This window comes from Perna viridis, chromosome 10, assembly GCF_037379345.1.
Source record: "Perna viridis isolate PV_CMFRI_1.1 ecotype Kerala chromosome 10, ASM3737934v1, whole genome shotgun sequence".
In the NCBI taxonomy this organism is placed as follows: domain Eukaryota; kingdom Metazoa; phylum Mollusca; class Bivalvia; order Mytilida; family Mytilidae; genus Perna; species Perna viridis.
This window is the reverse complement of record NC_142454.1, coordinates 27,861,580-27,879,116: the sequence shown is the minus strand read 5'-3', so window position 1 is coordinate 27,879,116 and position 17,537 is coordinate 27,861,580. Positions and strand designations below refer to the sequence as shown.

General features: G+C 32.1%; 1 long non-coding RNA gene and 1 pseudogene across 2 annotated transcripts; both read left to right on the top strand.

The window, feature by feature from the left end:
• Positions 1-3,171: 3,171 nt before the first annotated feature.
• Positions 3,172-7,733, top strand: LOC148605227 (uncharacterized). Its single transcript, XR_015915803.1, has 3 exons — positions 3,172-3,355; positions 4,377-4,574; positions 5,896-7,733. It is a non-coding gene; the product is annotated as an uncharacterized LOC148605227 (long non-coding RNA).
• Positions 7,734-7,992: 259 nt separating this feature from the next.
• Positions 7,993-15,197, top strand: LOC148605226 (receptor-type tyrosine-protein phosphatase U-like; annotated as a pseudogene). The gene is made up of 11 exons (XR_015915761.1): positions 7,993-8,100; positions 8,589-8,689; positions 9,063-9,211; positions 9,383-9,518; positions 9,928-10,077; positions 10,899-10,995; positions 11,233-11,306; positions 12,051-12,247; positions 12,912-13,127; positions 14,324-14,452; positions 15,026-15,197. The product of XR_015915761.1 is annotated as a receptor-type tyrosine-protein phosphatase U-like (transcript).
• Positions 15,198-17,537: the final 2,340 nt, after the last annotated feature.

Sequence of the window (17,537 nt, the reverse complement as noted above, 5' to 3'; positions counted from 1 at the left end):
AAGCGTCCTCTGCTTTTCTATAAATACACGCTGAGTTGAAATGTTTTGAATTTGAATGAAATGTTAAAACTATATTTAAGCTCGTTAACTTTAGTCAATAACATCACAGGAGATGTAATTAAGAGTGCAGCAAATTATCAAGAAAATGTTGCATAACAAGACAAGAAAGAGTCGTTCTACATGAGAGTTATTGATGAATAATTTGCTTTAAAATGATATCGTGTTTTTCGAGTCACAAGCCTCTTATATCTCAATATATTTATATGTTTGTTTTCTGTATGAATGTTTTAGTAAAAATGTCAAATTGTTTTCTTTGTAGGTGATATACAATGTAAGTTAAAGTAAACGTGAACACTTTAATTCCATTTCCATTTTAAATAGTTAAGATTTCTGTACTCTATCATTGAAGTTTATTTAATGTTTTGTTAAAAATAGAATCGTTATATAAATGTTTGGATTTTCATTGCTACAAACTGTTTGACTTCGAAAACTTTAAAATGCTCCTTTTTTAAAAGTGACCCTCTTGGTAAAAAAACTCTTAAGATATGCATATCAAAAGCACATTAAATATGTTTTTATGGCGATGTAAATGTATTATTAAAGTGCAGAACTTCTCAAATCTCTTCGTTTATTAGAATGGGGAATTTTCATTTTGGAATGGAAAATTATTAATGGGAATCGAGAATGGGAACAATGGGGAACGGGAATGGTATATAGTGAAAGTGGGAATATTATAATATTCAAGAGGTGTACAACGAAAGGATATATCAAATTAAATAATCAATTGTGCTTAATGTCTACTATGTATGTCGTTGGAAAGACATACATTTTTCGTTTTTTTTTTTTTAATGAAGCATGGCAGTTGTGCCTGGTTTCGAGACTGTTGTATAGATACATCTTATTTTTCAAGCTACCCTATGTCCGGACGTGAATGGTTCTAATTTGTTGATTGAACCATTGATTCTGACTGGTTATAGTTATAATTCAGTAGTAACCTTTAAGTGTAAGAATGGATACATGATTAATGGTTCCTCAGCTATAAATTGTACGGTGGGTACACACACATCGATTAAAGGTCATTGGAATGCATCACAACCACAATGTGAGGGTAAGTATTTCAAATATATTAAATAAAACAACTTATTTTTTTAAACTCGTTACTTTTGTATTGTTTCAACACAATGATTTGAGGAATTTAATGAACATTATAATGTTTAAAGTCATAATTTTACACTTTGAACATTTATTCCATCAAAAACTAACAACAACAACTACCGATCAGCTGACAATATGCTATAATCCTAAATTTTTGAATGACCAAATTCTTAGTAGGAATTATTATTCTATTACCTGATAATAGCCATATATACATGTGTCAGTCAAAGATTAATCTTTGTATAGTTTTCAAAATATTAATACTCATGGTAGATAGATAAACACATATGTATATATACACATCTCTGGACTGGTCTGGCTAATACAACGTTTGAGTGTAGAAAATATCCAAATCCAATTTGTAAATTTTGCTAGATTACTACAAAAACACACGACAGTATTTTTTTTTTTAGATTTCTCTCAATAATTTAGGGCATTTTCATTTAAGTTTGATTGCATATATATATATATATATACATATATATATATATATATATATATATATATATATATATATATATATATATATTTCTATATATATGTACCCTGGGTTTCAAAAGTTTCCAATTTTTGTTCACTCAATTTTTTTGACTATTTATCCGTTTCATTAGAACATTAAAACATACTTACTCTAAGCAGAAACTGATCTCTTTATATGACAGGGGTAACAGCAATATTTTTTTCTGCCTATAAATAAGTCGATTGTTTACCTTTTAAATGAGATGATTTAAATAATGTTGTATCATTAAATAAAAAAAAAACATTTGTTTTGGTGAGGTTAAAATCTATGGATATAAATAAGGTATAAGTTATGCTTCGCATGACAAAACGTGAGAACTGGACAGTCTGCTTATGGAATAAGGGTAACGAAAAAAACTACCGAACAATAATCTGATCCGTAATCCGCAATGTTGATTCAAATCAACATCAATTCTAACGAAAAAGTTGTTACACCACATGCAGGCAAGAAGTTAAAACGACATCCGTCAAACTGGATGTTTTTTTATAATCTTTCGAATCATAGCCAAGCTGTGTATACCGTGTCATATATGTGAGATGGAAACTTGATATCGAAGAATTAAAGTCCTCTGCAGCCCAACATAGTACCAAAGTATGATCTGATCACTGTCTTCAATTCTTATTTGACAAAATTTCTTGTTCAACTAAGATATTTAAATTTGAAATAATGCAGAACATTGTGAAATTGGTATATCTCTATGGGTTCAAGTATGAAACAAATTGGTGACATTTCAATTTTGTGCATGATTACTAATGTTGGAGACACACTTGTTAAAAATTGCATTTTTAACACGTAGCATTTTTAAAAAGGTGCTAAAGATATGTGGGATTGCCATGTCTTCAAAGTAAGTTTCATGTCTGAATTAATTTTATACATTAAAGCGTGGCTACTTTAAATCCATGAACAGTGTGTAGATCACTTTTAATGAGACTACTTATTAATGTTGCTACGTATTATGAATAAATTCATGTGCATGATGAAATATAGAGTTGAATGTCATAGGGTTTCAAATGATATTACAAAAGTGAGATTAAACGTAAAATGCTAGATTTGTACAATGCAATAAATTTGTTGTGTTTGAATCGCTTATTCTGTAAATCAATAATAAAATTCACTTCGACAAGATTGTCGACTCGGCTGTTGTATAGAATCCAAGACGACTGAGTTTATTGAAATGGAATCGACTCAAAGGTTACAAATACATCAAATAATCATTAAGTAAACTAACCAGTTTAAGGGTCAACTATCTTTCTAAAACAAAACTTTATCGATAATGTCAGAGAAGTAGTGTAGCAGGGTTATTGTTTTTTTTTTTTACAAATGGACTTTCTTCTTTTTTTACCTCTCTTCATTCGTACATACAATTTATAGTAGTAGCGTTAAATAAGCTGTTTATGGTATACTGTTATTTAAATCAGTATTTTGCACATTTCATTTCAACAAGAGACAATAATTGCATCTGTAAAAATGTTCATTTTCAAGCTGTCCCATGTCCAGACATAAACGCATCTGCTCTGTTGGTGGAACCATCAATCTTAACAGGATATAGGTATGGCTCAGTGGTAGCATTTAAATGTAAGCCTGGATACACGATTGAGGGGCATCCAGCCATAAATTGTACGGTGCACTCGGGAAAGTCGGTGATTGGTCATTGGAATGCAACACAACCAAAGTGTTTAGGTATGTTCTTCAGTCCGACCTATTTCACACATATATATATATATATGAAACTAATGAATTTATCAATTTTGTCTTCGATTTATCTTTAAATTCGTTTAAAAAAAAACAGATAATTACTAGATGTTTAACTGATTTTAATGAAGAGTAACCATCATGATTTGAAAAATAGGGGCTTTGCAGTACAAGTCCTAGATTCGAAATAAATCAACCAATACAATTTATACAAACCTCTTTTTTAAATTAAAATACAGTATCTACAATTTCAAAATTCAGGGTCATGGGCCACACATGGAAACACTGACACTTTTTGCGGAATTTTTGGGACGACGATCATTTATTTATTTATTTATTTTTCAAATTTCTTTAGTTTACATATTTAAGTATTTTTTTTTAATACTCAATGTAGTGATTGAAATTTATTCAATCGATTTTAATTTTTAACATTTGAAATAAATGTACGAGTGACCAGACTGTATATTACGAATCCATGAGTCGACTTCAATCCTGAGTATATTTTGTCACCACTTTCTTTTTATTTTAATTAAAGACATTCAATAACAGCGAAATGTTTTTTGTTTTTTTGTTTTTGTTTTTTGTTTTTGTTTTTGTTTTTTTTTTTTTGTTTCGTTCTGTTTTTTTTTCTTTTTGTTTTTGTTTTTTTTTTTTTCGTTTTGTTTTGTTTTGTTTTTGTTTTTTTTAAATATATAGACTGGTTTATGTGTAATAGTCACCAACCTCTGAAAATAACTTCAAGTTTCCTGCAAAATACTTTTCTACTTATAAGCAAAAATAAAAACACAAAAACTAGTTTAGTTTGAGTAAGTCGTTAAAATTCAATGAAGCATTCATTCAATATATAACGGACCATTTTATTTTAACTCGTATTTTTTTCTGAATTTTTAAATGCAATTTACAGACGAAGTGTTAATTAAGCAGCTTTAGTGATACAGTAACTAAAACAATAACATGCCTTATTAAATTTCAACGAAATCTTGTAACTTTTATAAGTCTAATTTTTAAGCTGTCCCGTGTCCAGACGTCAACGCCTCTGATCTGTTTATTGAACCATCAACCCTGACAGGATATAATTATAGCTCAGTGTTAACATTTAAATGTAAGACTGGATACAAGATTCAGGGCCCTCCAGTCATTAAGTGTACGGTGCACTCCGAAGAATCGATAATTGGTCATTGGAACGTAACACAACCAAAGTGTGTTGGTAAGTTCTTCAACTAAACATATTTCACACATTTATATAAAATAAATCTTTGTCTTTTTTATTATTTTCTTCAATGTAGTAAAAATTATATTTTTTTTTATATTTAAAATATTGAATCTAGTCTTACATAAATTTATTCTGGAGATTTTATTTTGACATAATTAAAAAAATGAAAATATGAGTGACGGTACCATTCTGTACGTCGCTGTCTTTCTTTCTTATTCAAGACATTTGATTAGAGCAATATTGTTAACATATTGGGCGAAATGACACTTAAGTACCAGTGCACTTTAAATTCAGACACCGCCAATGGATAAGTGAATTATGGTGTAAAAGACCCACTAAACAAATGATACGTTTTTCAGCCTACACATGCTACACTTTAACACGACAACCATTTCTGCATTCAATTCTGCACTTTTAGAAAACCATACATTTATCTCCCACTAAAATCGACCAAATAAAACCAAATCAAAACAATAACTCTTGCAAAGTGCCAATTTCATGAAAAATAATTTTTTATTTCAAAAACGCAACAACCAACTGAGAGACTACAACTGGTCATGTGACCTGTATATATTTCTGAACAAGAAGTAAAACTAAATTCGTTGGGGTTAAGACATGCAGAAATAACCCTCTGTTTGATTTTCAGAAAGACTGCTAATTAAATAGTGTGCAATACCAACGTTAAAAAATCCGTACATTAATGAACACAACGTGGAAGTTTATTTGACTTCTAGATTACAAAATTTTGCCAAATTTTTACAATACAGTTTTAATGCAAGGCTATACCATTCCTGTGTACAAAAATATCTAATTGAATGTAATTGTATTTTATTCTAGTTACAAACTTAAGTTAATATGCAACCCGAAGCAATTTGGTTTAGTTTATTTTGAATGCAAAAAATTTAGTTTTGAAATGTGTTAAACTGTTAAATTTCCCGATGGATCCTCGCTGCTCATGTTTAGCAATTTTTGTCAGATTTTGGGACTCGTCTCGTTTTATCTTTTCATAGCATAATTATTGTTTTTGCCCGGTGACCGAACTTTTATTTTCATAATTTAATTTAAGAAACCTTGAAATGTTATTTTGTATGGGATCCTTGTTATTCCCTTGGGGTTTCCTATAAAAAAGAAAAAAACATACTAATACAAAACAAATGTAAAACTTAGAGAAATCCTTTTCCTGTCAAAAATTCAAATCCTTATATTTAAAAAATGAGCACACTAAACCATATTGTAAATATTTGTAAAATTACATTGTAAATTAATATGTACAAGTACAAGTATAAAAAATTCTTAAATATTATTTTGTTATCAGATAATTATTCACGGAATCACCATTCTGATATGAAAGAAATATATATCAAAATGTGTTGTTAGAGGTAAATGATGATTGATGATATTATTGCTAGTGTTTAGTATTGACATAATGTACCAGAAAATAGTTCAGTGTATCTACATTATACGTATCTAGCCAGCTTTTACACAATTGCATTTATTTATGCTTGCTTCTTAGTTGTATTGCTTTCTTTGTTGATAGTATCAGTACTTGTAATTTTTACACACACTGAAAATAACATGAGCACTTACTTGTGCTACAAAATCAATTGCATTACTATTTCGATATTACACAGCCCTCAATTACATAAATTAGACGATTTGTAACATAAGACCATAAAGTGAACAGTGTAAAAAATAGAAAAGTTTAGGACTAGGAAAACTTTTCCAAGTGCCATTTCAATTTTAAATGTCACGATAAGTGTGTTTCTGTCTTCTGCATTCGATATTTTATCGACATGAATTTCCATTATTACGATAGTAATTGTTAATATTTATCCTTCCAATTAGGTTTGTAGTGATATAACTTGTATCCGGAGCAACTAATACTTTTGCAATCAGATATTTTGATTCTTTTGTGATAAAGAACAGGTACATGTGAGTGTGGATCAATCGTCATCAAGGTCAGGTCCAGAGGTATTTATCAACAAATTCTAATTAGCTGAAAAATACATACATGCTTGATGTTTCTTTCTGTTAGTTCGTTATCATGATTTACTGTACACCCCAAAAATATGTGTATGCATTTAAAATTAGATTTATATTTTAACATTGATTTTCAATCTATAGATATAACTGATAAATGGTCTGCTATGTAGGAGAAATTCCTCAATAAAATCAGATGATAATTAAATCCATGCATGACAACGAATGTCACATTTGCATCGGACCTAGGTAAAACAAAAACACAATGGCGGTTGATGACCTAGATTTGTATTTTAACATTGATTTTCAATCTATAGATATAACTGAAAAATGGTCTGCTATGTAGGAGAAATTTCTCAATAAAATCAGATGATAATTAAATCCATGCATGACAACGAATGTCACATTTGCATCGGACCTAGGTAAAACAAAAACACAATGGCGGTTGATGACCTTTGATGAACCTTGTCATTCACCCATTCGTTAAGTGGGTTACCATTTGCAATCATAATATTTTTGTCGACGAATACCCAGGCTGCATGTATAAAGGCAAAAAATGCACACCAGTTTATGTTTTAAATTTTTATCGGAGGCTAAACGTTTTTATCAACAGGATGGTTAGCCATCAGGAAAATTTGCTGTAGCAAAAATACAGCAGACTTCATTGAGCAAAACAAATCAAAAAGAAAAAAAAAGAAATTATTATGTAAGTTAATTTGAAAATGCACACAACTGATACTTATCAAGTTATGTCTAGAACGTTCAAAAATATTTCAGGCTAATACAGTCAGACAATTATACACTATTGCTATGCCTTACAATTAGTCCCTCTGACAATTCAAGGGCAGAACATTACTATAGTCAGCCTTTTCTACTGGAAAACTGCTATCAACAAACCTACCATAAATTATAATAGTCGGCGATTTCTACCTAATAATGTTTAATAAGTCGATTTATACGTGTCATGTTTAGATTAAAATTATGATTAGTTAGTGATTTATTTTGTCAAAAAAAGATCACTGTTTGTGGATTCAATAACACCTGAAACAAATCAAATTACAACTATAAAAAAGTGTATCCTTATGTTTTTGTAGATGACAAAATTCGCTTTCCGACTCTAGGAGTTAAAGATTTAATTCTTTTAATTTGAAATGATTCAAGCAATCCTCTATTTTACAGTGGATACCAAATTTTTCAAGACAACATCTCGACAGTTTTAACCTGGAGGGAACATATGCGAATATTTCATTCCCCGGAGCACCAATACATATAACAACCGTAACATGACCAAAAATAACATATAAACCACGATACAAATACGCGCCGTGCAGGTTTGGGTGTCATAAGAAAAGGACCACTTAGCTTGTCGTAAAAACAATGGCCAGGGCTAGGGCGCTCTCCCTCGGAGCAACTGCGTGCCCCAGTTGGTGAAATGGGATACCACTGTCAAGCTACGTGCCATGGTCGTCAGGCAATAATACAGAAAACCCGACCGCAAATCATAGTGGTGCAACGGGTTAGGGAAGATGCCATGTTCCTCGTACGTTAAAGAACTCCTATCTGCTGTGGTATTCGACAGGACTAGGAATCTTTGCGCTCCGCCGCAATAATCTAAATTTCCCGATCCTACTCTCTCTTTTTCCAGTGGCAATAAACATTTGTCGACCCCTATTGTCCTTGTCTCCCATCCCATTCTTCATTTCATCATCATTTCTTGTTTCATTTTATCATCCATTTCTTTTGACTTTTGTTTTATACAATCGCTAATGAGTGTAGTTTTAAGATACATTGCTAATTAAATAAGAGTTTTTGATTATTATCAGACAATTCATCCGTTATGGGATCAATTTGCATGGAAGCCTTAACGTTTAAAAGATTTTTAGAACATTTATATGAGATTTGGTAATAATCGAAATCCATGGTTCACGCATGAAAACACACTGAGATATATTCTTAATAAATGGTATATTTTCATTTCGATTATAATTGTGATTCGTTTAGCAAAAATGACACCACTACTGGCCGGAGACTGTTGGAAAATCAAATGACTTTGACGGAATTGTGATAACATCGACGAAAGAAGATATATATATTCAGATTTCACAATTAGGCATATCAAGATTTTAAAGGTAGTCAAAATAAATCTTGATTGTTAAACAATTGATCAATATCATTTTGTTCTATTTTCATACGCTTGTATGTGCGAGTTCTGTAAACCTATTTATAAAAGTCCATGCTCTATAGGCGTCAGTAGTGTATTAGTACTGGAATTGTTTGGAAAACATTTAAACACATTTTTTCGTCAATGATTAAGTATCTTTTGAACCTTGTTGCTTTGATTTAACATGGTACATAGTTTATTGCTGCAATGTATAATAGTATGAATAATAATGTTAATCAAAATCTAAAGAGAAAAAAAAAAACACTTATATAAGTGAGCCTTTTTAAGCGATAATGTTTGCTACACTGCTAAAATCAGTACTTCTCTTCTCATGTTATAAGGAAAGAGAAAAGAAGGCCATCATACAATTCCATTTCACAGCTTGGCCAGACAAAGATGTACCGAAATATTCATCTTCTCTTGAATATTTTCGACACAAGGTTAATTCGACGGAAAATTCATCAAAGGGCCCAGTTATTGTCCATTGCAGGTAAAACAGTCTTTTTCATGTTCAAAGTAGTAAAGTTGAGTATGACGAAGTCAACTGTTTTCTTTTACTTTAAATGAAGTGGTTTCCAACCTTTATCGTTTATGTAAAGATCTATCAGAAGTGTATTGATGATTTTAAATAGTGAGTCACATGTTTTACTTTATTTTTAAGTGCTGGAATTGGAAGAACGGGAACATATATAACTCTTGATTACGCTGCAACCGAGGCAACAGAAGTGGGCTATGTTGATGTATTTCGCTGTGTTGAGACTTTAAGGAGACAGAGAGTAAACATGGTGCAGACCGCTGTAAGTTGAATTTACATGATCAAGCTTCATTGTTGTTTGACAGAAACTAGCTTGGTGTCCTTATGTGAATCCGGGGTAATAAATCAAACTTTATTGAAGAGGTTTACTAATGTATAAATAAGCAACAAAAAATTTCACACAAGATTGGATCGTTGAATTAATTAAAATAACTTTCGGAAACTAGTATGTTTATGAGTTAAAATTTCTATTTCAAGAAATCGTAATGATCAGGGAATTAACAAATTTAGTGGATCTATCAATTTGCACCCTCTGTGTGACATAAGTATATTTTTGTAAATGATAATAGGTGTATTAACTAAATTTCAATGAAAATAAAAATGACCGTACCGCAGTAATTGGCAACGGGATTTTTTTTTTTTGTCTTACGAATTCAATTTTGTAATATTAGCGCCAGTACATATTCCTTCACGATGCTGTCTTAGAAGCTCTGGTGTGTCCTTACACTGGGACCCCTACCAACGATTTCCCAGACGTTTACAAGGATCAGATGAAGTTTGATTCTACTAAGAAAAAACATAAGTTACACGTTGAATATGATGTAATTACTTTAGTGTTATCAACTTGGTGGGTGTTTATAGACAAGCAGAGGACGCTTACCCTACCGGTGCACCTGATCCATGCTTCCATTTATCAGTGGAGTCCGAGTTGCTGATTTACTTTTGTAACGTGTATTATTTTGGTTATTTTATCATTTTTGCTGTGTGTCTGTTTTCCATGTCTGGTCTTCGTTCCTGGATAACATTCTTTTGATTTTCGCTATAATCTTTGCTCACTTGATTACTCCTTGATATTGAATTGTTCATTTGAAATCGAAATATACACACATCATGTACAAGGTGACACTTATTTTTTTGGAAATTTTGATGTTGCTATGATGGAAATGAAGAGTAATTTTAAAAAAATCGGTCTGATAAACTCAATGTAATAGTCATGGAAAAGTGAACACAACAAATGCAAAAATCAAGGTTAAGTCCAGAAAATCAGAAACAACAGAAATGACATTGCCTTTGCAGGAGAATTCCTGGTGAGAATGATGGGTTAAAGCTAAGTTTTATAGCGTGCCTAACCTCCAGCCTACATGTTATTACGATTAGTTATTTACAGTATATTCCAATAAAAAAGGTATTGTGCCATTATCTATAACCGTATAGACAGCGATTATATAACTTTATATGCATGTATTGTTATTTACTCTTTTACCCGTGTTTCTTATACCTTATTGAACCGATGAATGATGTAGCTAAAAGCATTATGAATGTGGTCTCAATGCAAAAAAAGAAATAAATAAAAAATACTGGCGTACAATATATGATGTGCATTTTATTTCTGATAACCTTTTTCTTTGTTATAGTTCTTCAGCTTATTACATCACTGTCGAAGAAACATGACGAAGATGATTTTGAGAAAGGAAAGAACCCCGAAAACAGGGAAAAAGGATACAGTAATATAATCCCAGGTAGGAAATAAATATCGTTGACTCTGATGGAATGCTTTGTTTTATTTGTCAATTATTGTCATTTATTCTTTTCTTGCAAGGTGTATCAAAGTCAATCCTGTTAACCTTGCCTTCCAATAGCATGGGATCGGTTTTAAACCTGTGCTAAATAAAAATTTGCATCTTTGAGATACAAATTATTTCAGTAAATGAAAACAAAGTTTAATTTGAGCTACTTTGATATATATTTTTTTGTAGTGGAATAAGAAATGCCACGTTTAACATCAACTGTTGAAGGCCACAATGAGTACATCAACGCTGTTTTCCTTCCGGTATGGTGTACTTTAATATATTTTAAAATTTTAACATTAATTTTTTGTTTTTTGTACATACATTACAAGTGTTGTAAGCCCTATATTGTTTCTTCTATATAGCATAACAATTACAAAAAATCAAACACCTGGATCTATATCACATACCATATATCCATATTGCATACCTACTAGGAACAAACCCCTAGATCTATATCACATACCATATATCCATATTACATACCTACTAGGAACAAACCCCTGGATCTCTATCACATACCATATATCCATATTACATATTATTTCTAATCGTATTCTAGCAAATTAAGTGTAACGAATCTCTACGTATTTACTTAACAACATTCAGCTTCACATGAACAATACAACTAAAGTAAGTGAAACAAGCCATTATCTAACACCAAAGTTCTTATGATAACACAAAAAATACACATGGAAGAAAAACAGGAAAAGAGAAATATTAAGCCAGTGCTGCCTGGGATTCATCAGGTCTATTGAATATGATGGCATTAAAATACGTCACCCCACATTATAAAGGTCATCACTTCTGTCCATCAATGTCGCAAATGCTAATGCGAAAACACATCAAAGACGACAATAATCAAATTAATACGATATTTCAACTCTTAACTGAAGCAGTTGCAAATCGATGGATACGATGTGTTACACATAGATACTGATTGTCGAATAGTTGAGACTTTCAAAATTTATAACTCTAAAGTAATTATTTTTCAAAAAATGTTTCAGTGCTACAAAAGCGGCCGAGCGTTTGTTGTGACACAGATGCCGATGGAAAACACAATGATAGATTTCTGGAGGCTAGTTTATGACTATGAAATTTCAGTTATCTTCATGCTGAATACCGAATATGAACAAAAAGTAAATACCGATGAAGCCTTATTGAATAAAATAGATATTTTTAAAGCATTTACTACTTTTTTTGTGTAGGAGTTTATATAGTTCGTGCTGTATATTTTTTATATATTTTTGTTGTTGTTGTTTTTTGTTTTGTTGTCTTTGTTTTGGCTGCATTGTGTACGTAGACAATCTTTGTTTCCTGTTTTCTAATTCAGCCAAATGACATATTTGAAATATCCCATTGCTTACACGTCGGTATTCCTTATCACTTTACCAATATATGTATAGAGAGAGGACGTATTCCGTGAGGTTACTGCTATCTGTTTAGCTTCCAGTTAATATTACAAAGAGTAAAACTATACATATTAGGACAAAACCTCCGATAAGGAATTTATTCATTATTATTTTTTTTTTTATGGAGCAATGTGTTTTCATGAAAAGTGTATTTGTGTATGCTGAAAAATGTCTTTGTACATGCAAATTAATGTCAAACCGGTTTGTCTTGCATTTAAAAAAAGGTGTAATGCTATCGAATATGAGAGTATCTATTACAGTATGTGTACTAGCTTAAGCAAAAAGATGAAATTTTTAGAATTTAAAAATCAATTCAATTGAATCAATTGATTTTATCGTTTAAAATTAAACAAAAGAATCTAGTCCGGAAGAAACATTATGTAGTTATGAAATTTTCCTTAACTTCCAATCATGTTAGTTTTGTAAAGCTATTTGTACATTTTGACATGACTTCAGCTATGGTAATGCTGTTACAGGCATTATTTTTATTATTAATCCACTTTCAAGAAGATACATGGCGAAAAATGCACAACATGAATGGAATGGGAATTTAAGTTGGAATGAGGACAAAACCGTACCAGATAACATCGAAGATGTTTTCTCTTTTACCATTGACATAGAAGATGCACGAGGAAGGGGAAGCGGAGAAGGTACTCTCCTCGTCCATTGCCTGTAAGTAAACAAGAATCTAACGTACATTAGGACGCTTACCTTACCGGTGCATCTGGTCCATGCTCCCAGTTTTTAGTGCAGGCCCGGGTGTTAACAGAATAGGCCTTGCAGCAGCGCTAAGCTTGTCGTAAAAGGCGATTAAATAGTGCTCAGAACCGTAGCCGAGGGCTAGGGCGCTCTGCCCACAGGGCAACTGGGATGTGTGCCCCAGGTGGTGGAATGGGGTACCCCTGGCGTGTTACATGCTTTGGTTGTCAGGCTTTAATACGGAAAACCTGGCCGCAAACCATAGTGGTACACCGTGTTGGGAAAGATGTCACGTTCCTCGCACGTTAAAGAACCCTACTGTGGTATTCTCCCGGAGTAGGAACCATAGGGCTCCGCAACAGGCGGCTATATTGCCCGACCATACCCACCTCTCCCTATTTCCAGTGGCAATCAAAATTTGTCGACCCCTTTGTCCTTGTGTTCCATCCCTTTTTCATTTCATCATCATTTCATGTTCATTTTATCATCAATTTCATGTTCATCGTCTGAATATAGCTGAACTATTGCTGCTTGGACGTTAAACCCCAACAAACAAACAAAAACAAACCAGTTTTTAGTGGAGTCCGAGTTGGCATTTGTTAATTTGTATGTATGATTTTAGTTACTTTATGTTCTTTATTATGTATGTCTGTTTTTCATGTCTAGCTTTTGTCCCTGGATTACATTCTTTTGCCTACCGCTATGACCTTTATAATTCTTTAAATGAAGTTTTCGTTTGATTTCAAATTTAAACCACATATCTTTTAAAGGGGGAATGTACATGAAAATATGAAAATAAAAGTTATACGTTTCAGTATATGTAAAATAACACAAGATATGAAACCGATATGTTCTACCCTATGCAAGCAAAGAATGGCGCTTTCGCATTTTAGGGTGTTTGAATTGTGTACGACTCTACTTATCGAAAAGTAATTTCTGTTTTGGTTTTGAGCCAACGACTACCCGCACGGATCCATTATCCATATGCAGCAGAATCGCACGATCAAGTGATTTTAAGTTCAAAACACTCATGTTTCATTGAGCAAGAACCTGTATACAACGTACAGCTGCGATTGTCAATTCGTTACGATATGTCATGAATCATTGAAAATGATATGCATGCTATACTTTTGTCATATATACATAAAAAAGAGTTCTTAATATTTCAGAAATGGGTGTGACAAGAGTGGTCTTTATTGTGTAATGTCAACTCAAAAATGAGGATAGACCATGATGTTGACATACAACATACCATCAAACAGATGAGGAATAGAAGACCTCACATTATATCTAACTATGTACGTGAATATAAACTTACACGTATAACAATCTTCAGTTTAGCGATTGGGAACAACACATTTTTGAGTATGCAAAACAATTTCAGTGCTGCGAGAGCAAACACACGCCTATGAAAAAACATTTCATACTAGTCATTAAAAGGTGAAAATAGAGGAATCTAGATAACACCATTTAAATGTAAGCATGTAAAGAACACATACATGTATACTGTTTCATGTATAACTATAGCATATTCGAAGAATACATAACCGTATATCATTGCTTCATAAAAAATAGGAACTGAAATTCTTAAAATATTCTTCTAGAGGGGGTGCAGTGTAAATATTTTGTGTGGTAAAATTAGTGAGAAATTAAAATTTCAACCGAAAACCTCTTAGGTACGCCCCGCCTAAATCCGTCCATGGCTTAATAAACAATCACTTGTATCCAAAAACAAAATGTGTATTGTTCCAAAAATAAACACACTATAGAGTATTTGGATGAAGACAGAAAAAAGGTATGAAGTTACGTGAAATTGCATGTTAAGATCATTAGAAGACAAACATGCCTGAATTATATTTTTTACTTTGTAGGAGCAGTTCCGTTTTCTTTATGAAGCTGTCATTGAATACTTGAAACGGTTCGAGACATACGCCAACTTAAGTTAGCAATTTGTAAAAACAGTCAATGAAATAGATTATTTGTGTATTTTACTTGCATTAGCTAATCATTGTATATGTTTGACGTTTGGCAATTAAAATATAAACCAGTTGGCTTTGATTTTGTTTTTTTCCCCGACGCAGTCGGTATAGTTTCGCTTTCTACCCTTTGACCTTAAAGACGCTTTTCCTTGGAAAAATCACCAGACTACAATTCTATTTCCCGATTTGCCAAATACTGATAACTTAGTGGCGTTCGAAAAAAAATGCTTCAAAACTTAAAATTGCATGCTATGTGTTATTTCATTAATGTAATGTAGTAAATTATAAGTAAATAAATAAATTTTCCTGAGTTGGATATCCCAGCTGGGGATAATAAACTTATATTAGTTTATCATTTTATATGCTTGAGGTTTTGCAATTAATATATCTATCAGTAGGCATTCATTTTTTTTAATGTTAGCTTATATCATAATTTATTGAAGTTTTATTTCCTGTTATAAGATATCGTTTTTTTAAAGTGTGAGTATGATATGAATAAAGATATAGGACATGCTTGATGTGCCTAATGGATAATACTGGAGCACATTTCATAGCATTTCTGCAATATTTATCATGACACAAGCCATGTGGAAAACAGGCAGTGCCTCAACATTTATAAAGTAAATATAAACAGTCAGAGTCTTTCTTACAACATGATACGAGCATATTTCGAACTGTTATAAATGTTCACAGATCTATTTAAGAATATCAGGGATTGTAAAGGGTTGTGAGGGCTTTTAAAATCTTTCATTATAGAACGAAATAAGAAAATCTGCCAAAAATGGCTGCACATGACCAGCTAACACCCTTTATAGTCTTTCATCGTCTAACAAAATCGTGAATGTGTGTTATCTTAAATTATATCGGTACACATCTTATCAAAGTTACAACACTGCACAAAGGCGTATCCAAATAACAGAGATCCCACAAATTGTAGATGGATATATCATTTCTGTTACAATCTGGAAGTTTATCTGCGATGTAATTTGTATCTTTTCAAGTAAGCTTCCTTTTAGAATTGAAACTAAGATGTGAATTATTTTTTATTTCAAACATTACAATGCTGATATCATGGACGTGATATATTATTCTCCCAACAAATTGCTGGTATATACATTTAAAATATTGATATACAAAAATGTAAATGCATAGACAATATGGTATTTGAAATGCTCATGGAATAATCCTTAGAAGGTTTGATAGGGTTTACATTGGATGAATTAGCAAGTAATTACATTCATATTAGTTTGTTTAATAAGAATCTCCGTAATGTAGCACTGTCAACCTAGATTACCATTTGCTAATATAAAGATTAGTTCTTCTGTTGACATAATTTTCACCCCAACGCCATCGAAGTCTCTTACTTTACGAGGAAGACCTTTGTTTTCGATGACGCCTTTTGCCCACGGGTGCAATCGTTACCCATGGACAACAAACCTTTCTCCATTGACGGACATTGTAACAATGACGTCCAACAACGTCGACACCAGTCAACATTAAGTGTTATGAATCTGGTTAATAGTTAACGCACAATAAAACGTCTAGAATTAAACTTTGCAGTACATTCACGATTGCACATTGTGTAACCGTTACAATGCAGGTGTTCTAAGTTCAACCTGAAGAATCCATGTGTTTATCATTCGGTTTCCTTATGTCGGTGTTCTAAGGAGTCTTTCCTGGGGAAGATTTGTGAATTTCGGAAGTCCTGATCGTGTTCTGTTATTCATCGAATTGATTAAAATAAACAGGTTAGGCAACCAAGGAATTGCATTTGCATCTACCGTTCTAGTACACAAGACTGACGCATGCCAAGAGAAAGGTTCCTTTCAATGCTATTTACTAATTGAAATAGTTTTTTTTGTTCAAAGACAACTAGACGTTAATAACAACCGATATTTTTTTTAAGGAATGTAAATTTATTATATTGTATTTATTCACCCTTTCGATAAAGTGACCGTGATGTTTTATTTTTCTTATGAAAATTTTTTAAGTCAACATTTAAGGGTAAACGTTTGCAAAATGGGAAAATGTCAAAACCCCTGACAATGTAACGTCACTCAAGGCTACTTCCTCTATTTGAAAAGACCATTATTTCATCTATGCCTCACCGGCACAGAAAATGAGGTTTTTGACAGAGTTATCTCCCCGTGAAATGTACATTTTCAGTGCATTTCAACGAATTTGTAACTTAACGGTGCAGCTTGATAGGGAAAATGTGTCAGTTTTTCATTAGTCTGATAGTGGAAATAGTCAAATTACATTATCAAAATGATCGTTTTTTCATACAATGTTTCACCCACTGTCTGATTCTCACAGAGATAGACACTTAAGGTGCGAGCAATTGGGTGTGAATGATCAAACATTTATCTGTTTGCAAAATGTGGTTCTACAATAACAATAACAG